A 6,780-nucleotide genomic window follows, 5' to 3' on the forward strand; every position below is an offset into this window, starting at 1 on the left:
TAATTCAGTTCTCGTGAAGAAAAATCCTGTTCCTTTTAATCAACCAAGCTGAATCCCCCCCCGCCGGATCTACATTCGATATGAACGTTTCGCGCTAAATGTGCGGCGAGAATGTTGCATCATATCTCGCGAAAGAATTGCGATGCCGCGGTGTATTTTTAGTCACCAAACTACCGAATCGCAATGGTTTTATTTGTAATGCAATGTCTCGCTATATCCGGTAGTCAATATGATCTTTATCGCGCTTACCGAGCAGCGCCGCTTCATTTCGCAAACAATGCGATTTATTTATGCCTACTTATTTACCATTTTTATCAGCCATGATAAACTCCGTGGCGCCTGCGACGAGAGTGTGCGACTTGCGCATTCTTGGGAATAAGGAAGGAATAAGGTCAAGAGAAGCCCTTATCTGTTGCTCGAGAAAACTGTCTATCATCTCTGTCTCATATATTTTCAGATTGAGCGTAAGATTTATACGTAATAGAATACATCTTTTGTGATGCCATCGGGCGTGTGTCCTTACCGCCATGTAGTCTTTGGCCGTCCAGCTATTTCTTCAACACAAATGCGGCGCATTTCCGAGTGATTAACGTCTCTGCGTTTAAGTGGAATTTGTTTAAAGAAAACCGAATGAACACGTTCGCGTACTTATTCTCAATTGCTATAAAAGCTTTCTAACGAAAGAGCCGATACGTGACCGGTTCTATAGATTTCCACGCGGCCTCTCGAGCCAATAATACGTGCCTGAACATCAAACCCGATATATGTGCCACCTAAATTCTCTACGTTGCTCCAATTCCATCTCGCCAAAGTTTCCTTAGGCTTTCGCTCAAATGTTGCGGAACGATTCGCCACGTGAACAAAGTCAATAATATGATCAAGCGTTCGGTAGAATGTAGCGCTTAATGGGCGCAATTAATAGTGAATCTGTCCCAAGGAGAACAGAATAGTCAAAATTATATCAATTTGACATCGTATTGACTAAATTTTCATCAATTTTTCGCCATGATTGATTCAGTCATTTAGCATTTCAGATGTTTCGAAGCAACATTCCTAAGCACTGCATGTCTCAATAGACACAATCATCATTATTATTCACCAGTAAATCCTCATTGATCCCGACAAGTGCTCAATCGACATCGTCGGACTTCCATGTTTGGGCTGGAATATTTAATGGTCCAATTATTGGACCACATTTTTTAAAGTGTATCAACACGGTTTTTTTTCAGAACCATTTATCAGAATATCTCGAGAACGTTCCGCTGGAAGATCTTGGTTTCGGCAAGATAGTGCACATTTCTCTCGATGATTTCATTGCCTCCAAATCGATGTCTTTTTTTTCCACAACGAAATACAAAACTTGCCGGAAAAATGACAAAAAGTTATAGATAATGAGAGAAAATATTTTGAAGATTAATTCTTACTACTTATATACTACTTATATGTGAATAAAAGAAAATTAAAAAACTTTTGCATACTAGTACCAATTAAACTTGAATGGGTATAACTTAATTTTCCTCAGTACTGAATTGTATTTTAAGTTTTAACAAAAAATGGATTTTTCGACAAATTTTTGCTAGACTATATAATTAATGTGTCCATAATAAATTAGTCGAATTTCTTCGCGTTAAGATTTTCAAACTTTTCGGATCATTAATGATGAAATAAACTCCTGGAATTCTTTCTCGCACTCAGTAATTCAACGTCTTTTTTGTACAAATGATGTCGGGAGATTCACAGGAACGAAAGGTCGAAACGAGTGATAAAATAACACGAGTGTGGTTAATACGTCTTTTTTCTACGTTTCTATTTATTATGAAAATATAATACAAAACATCCTATGTTGTATTACATAGATAACAATGCTCAATTAACGTTTTTTTCCTTTTTGTCTTGTAACGTTACCATCCAACACTATAAGAAGCATGTCGGGATAGGTAAGGTCTTGTTTCTCGTCCTCTCTTCCTCTTTTTTTCTTCATTTAAATCTTTTTCCATATTCGATTGGAGAAAAGGCCCGATATACAGAGAGATATATAGACGAAACGTTATAGAGCAAGATTACAGATCTCGGAACGAAGGAATCGAAACTAGTTTTACAAAAAAGGGCGCTCGTTAGAGCGAAACGGTAAAGGGGTTATAAAGAAGGGGTAGGATGAAGGGAGGAGGTATGTTGTTTCGCGTGTCGATGCACAATTGGAGTTTTGTATTAGCACTAGTTTACAAATAATACAAATGTATGTAAATATCCGTTATAATAATAGGTTCTCTCTTAGCGAGAAAGAAGCTTAAAGCTAATTCATCTAGCGTCACTATCATTTTCACACCATGCTAAAACTACGTGTTCCATCTGGCGCCCGTGAACAGCTCGGTCAATCGACGAAGATCAGCATATCTCTCTCTCTCTCTCTCTCTCGAGTAACTCAATTAAGTAATAACGCGAATCACACAATCGATTCTTAAATAATAATAACGTATAACACGATTAGCGTTAAACGCTACTGTGCGTTTGGACGATCTTTACCGATGATCTTTGTGTTGGATAAAACCAAAACCGGACGGACGCATTTAACACTGACCGTGAGAACGTTGTTGAAGAAGATTGAGCGAAAATATCCCCTCGACAGGAATCGTATCGCTCTTTGATATCTCCGCTTTTTTGACATAAAAACAGCGAGATTGAATTACAGGCGCAACCCTTCGTTTTCATTTCAACGACACTCATATGGTTATTGGTATCACGAATTTGTCGTCGTTCTAACAATACCTACTTTGATTTATACTCTCAATGATCGTTCGGGGGGGGGGGGGGTAAGCCGAGAGAGAGGGAGATCAAAGATTCGCGGGATTGACGATTCGACGCAACGTTTCTCGCATATATAGATGCGTTTTCTCGAGTAATTTTAAACCTTCCAGGTATCAGAACGCGAGAATAACTTCCACTATCGATTTGCCGTCGCTCATTCGCCGTAATCAAATTACGGATTTAAGAAATCGAGGTCGAACATTTAATCCTTCGAGTACTACACGAACGACAATCAAGATTACGATTTTTTCGTATTCTCAGCAGGGCCTCAAAACGCTCCGCTGAATCTTCCATCATGACAATAATTCTTGATTAAATTTATTTTCGTACTTTTGCTCACAAAGGTCAACACCATTATGCCTAATTAAATCAATTAATCATTGCAATTTTTTGCGAAATTTTAAAGAGCAATGAATACAGCTTGTTTTTACAGGAAAAGTTTTTTTAACGCAAAATTTATGCGCAAAATAGCGAATTCATCGAGAAATTTGTCTGCTGAAAATTTTGTTGACCTTTTCGTTATGATTTCTTCTTCAATATCGACCAAAAGAACCCTCAGTAATCCTTGATAATGCGGCGAGATCGTGTAGATCGTGAGCCCAGCTGTCACGGACGCCGAGTGAAATACATTAGCGCTCTACGATAACTCTATATCACTACCTCAGAGGCGAAATACAATCGTCTGGAATGTTTATTATCATCGCTCTCTACGTGCTAAACGCGCCGACGTTATTCGCCGTCGAGAGAGAAGTCTCGATCGACAATAATAATTAATGCCAGTCAGGCTGGTCGATCTAGGCAATTAGTGTGTGTGTGTATGTGTATGTGTGTTACCTACGTAAATGCTAAATATAATTAGCACTACGGTCAGAATAAGTTAAGGACCATACATGATGTCGGTATGTATATTTGTGTGTGTTTTATGTATGCCGTTTTTTTGTATGTGAGAATACATACGTGTGTATGTGTGTTCGCATGCATGTAGATGGTGTGTATCTACGAAGTTTTTTTTTTCGTTATCGGTATAAGTATAATTTACCTTTTAGTATCTTTACGCCGTTAATTACGCTTGTTTTAACTCTATATTGCTCTTTGTATTGCTTCAGCGGCAGTATAGCCCTACGTAATCATGCAAGGTATATTTTATTGGTAGTTACTTTTCGTTGCTAAGTAATAAGTAATCATAATAGTGGGAGTAGTGTTCATGTGTATGTGTGCGTGTAACTTTATGACGGTAATAATAATAATAATAATAATTTCGCTCGTTATTATCATTGCCGTGGATAATAACCGTAATGGTCGTATATTCTCAATTTGCAACTTTCTGCATTATTTGCGATTGAAACTGACCCAAACTCTCTCTCTCTCTCTCTCTCTCTTCTCTCGCACGTGCGTGTGGGCGCGCGCGTTTCAATCGTGATTAACTCGATCACGCCGTTTTATTTATCAAGTCAATATAATTTCGTTGATAATAACCACGTCAACATATTTCTATAAATATAGTTAACTTTATATGCTTTACGTGTACCGCGCTCCTAAGTAAAAGCTACAAAATATGAATATACCTGCGCGTACATACGTAAGCGCACGCACGCACGCACGCGCGCACACCATAGAACATACGCCTCTTATTCTCTTATTTATTCTTTCCTTTTCTTTTAATTTCTGCTTCCTATTCCTGATTCTTGAATCACCATGCATACACGTCTCATATCCTTTCTCTCCCTCCCCCTCCGAATCAACAGTCACGCTAAAATTAACACATTTTGCACGACGCTATTTGATTAATCTTATTAATCTCGAGTTCTCTATTGATCATGCTTGCTAAATTCTCTTTATCACTTCCGAGGCATCTACTCGCTTCTTATTATTTCGCGATTTATTATTTCGTTATTATTATTATTACGTTGTTTCTTTTTTTCTCAGTTTTCAGTTTGCACGTTCCGCTAATCCGACCGTTTAAGCGTGTGTATGTGAGTAATCGCTGTTGGCTACGCCATTGTAGGCTTAAACTATTGCGCGTTAAAGATTCGTTGATCTAATCTGGCCCCATTCACTCGTTCTCTCTCTCTCTCTCTCTCTTTCTCTTTCTTCTTTCTCTCTCTGACTCTCTCACACATATTTGCTTTAATTAATAAGTATATTATATCGGACACGCGCCTTGTCGAGGACGCGCGACCGTCTACGAAGTTATTGCTTTTGAATACCCCGGCTTCCTTGGGAGCATCCAATTGGAACAATATCCTGTAAATATCAGTCGTACTCGGGATGAGGGGGATTGACGGATTTTCTTTCTTCTCCGGTGGTGGGTTTCACGGGAAGTGGAGAACTATCACAATACGTATCAATATCTATATGCATTTTATAGATTTTAAGATAAGGTTCACCTTATATCACATCCATTCTGTCGCGGCTGTTTTATATCGCCAAATCAACGAGGACAATCCTGCCGAGTCGTACGCGATTCGCGTGATCCCTATTTCTACGTTTATTAGCGAAGTTTTATAATAAACATTCTTCCCGATCAGCCGCAGTAAACACAGGGCGTAAACAAAGACGGAAGGAATGTTAAGGAAACTTTCTACAAATTAGGTACAACCGTTGGAACAAGTTCTCGGTGTGACGACAATATCTTTTCGTATTTCGTCGTTATCGTGCATTAAACGGTTCTAGTAATCAACTGCATGTATTGTATGAGATCGTCTCATTTCAAATTGAAAAATGAGAAAAAAGGATCACGTTAAATTATCTTCACGCTAAACTGACTCATAACATGCATGTAGATCGTCCTCGAAAATGCATAAACTTCTTTCATTCCGTTCGACCAGTAGCTCGTAATTATTAATTTCGCCATTAACAACAAGAATAATAATAACCGTAATTCAGATTCGTTACCGTAGCCAAGATGTTTTATGTGTGTTATTGCTTTTATTTCAACGTCGTCTTCAGTTCCTTCAAATCTGTAATTGACACTGCCCGTACTTGCATGAAACGTATTGAATACGCTATAATAATAATTTACTGGCGTATAGGCACTTTTTCTCTGTTTCTTTTCTTCTATCATTCTGTCTTTCTTTTTCCTTTCTCTCTCACACGCACACTTTTTTTCTCTCTTTCGCACTCTCATTCGCATTCACTCTCTCACTACATTCCTTTCGTTCTCACTCTTTTGCTTCCTTCACTGTAGAGAACTATCTCACTCTGTGGAATTTGTTGCTTCTGTCTAATCGTTGTATTTCTTTCTCGTTCCTTATCACTAACAGTGAATTAAGATCACGTTTAATTGGATTAACATGGAGTCTGTGCTTCCTCTAAGATGAGAAAAGAGAAGATGAAAGGGGGAAGAAGGGGTTCATGTCGGAAAAGTTATATTGCAACAGACAAGAAGAATTGCTCACCCGGTTCCACAAATATCTCTTTTTTTTTTTATTTATGCACGCGTTGAACACCACCGCAAGTTATATCGATCGAACGACTGTTTTTAATCAAACATTGCATGATTAAAGAGATGAAATGGCAAATAAACATAACTCGTGGGATACATGTGCTTTTTACATGGAAAAACAATTTCATTACGTATATATATATATATATATATAATTGAATTTTCTGTTGGTTGAGGACTAAACGAAAACTCGATTGTAGGAACAGAAAAATTCCTGCAGATTTCTACTCAGTCGATTGCTCTCAAACAGGTTTTAATATGTTCACACACAAATGTGCTCAGTCGCACTGACACAGATATCATTTCTTGTCACCGAGTTTTCATTTGGTCCCTATTCATTTGCAGGAACTGAAATTGTTTTCTTCATGTACCTCGCTCTATTATCTCTATCGATCGCACGATTAATTTGTTATATGCGATTAATCACGTAAATTAATCTGACACACAGCGTATTGTAACCGCCAATAGCTTGCGTGATATTCAACGCGTTTAGAATTGAACTCGTTAAATTCATCGTAGGTCTCGATAAA

The sequence above is a fragment of the Dinoponera quadriceps genome, unplaced genomic scaffold, assembly GCF_001313825.1.
Source record: "Dinoponera quadriceps isolate SergipeBrazil2010 unplaced genomic scaffold, ASM131382v1 scaffold676, whole genome shotgun sequence".
Taxonomy (NCBI): domain Eukaryota; kingdom Metazoa; phylum Arthropoda; class Insecta; order Hymenoptera; family Formicidae; genus Dinoponera; species Dinoponera quadriceps.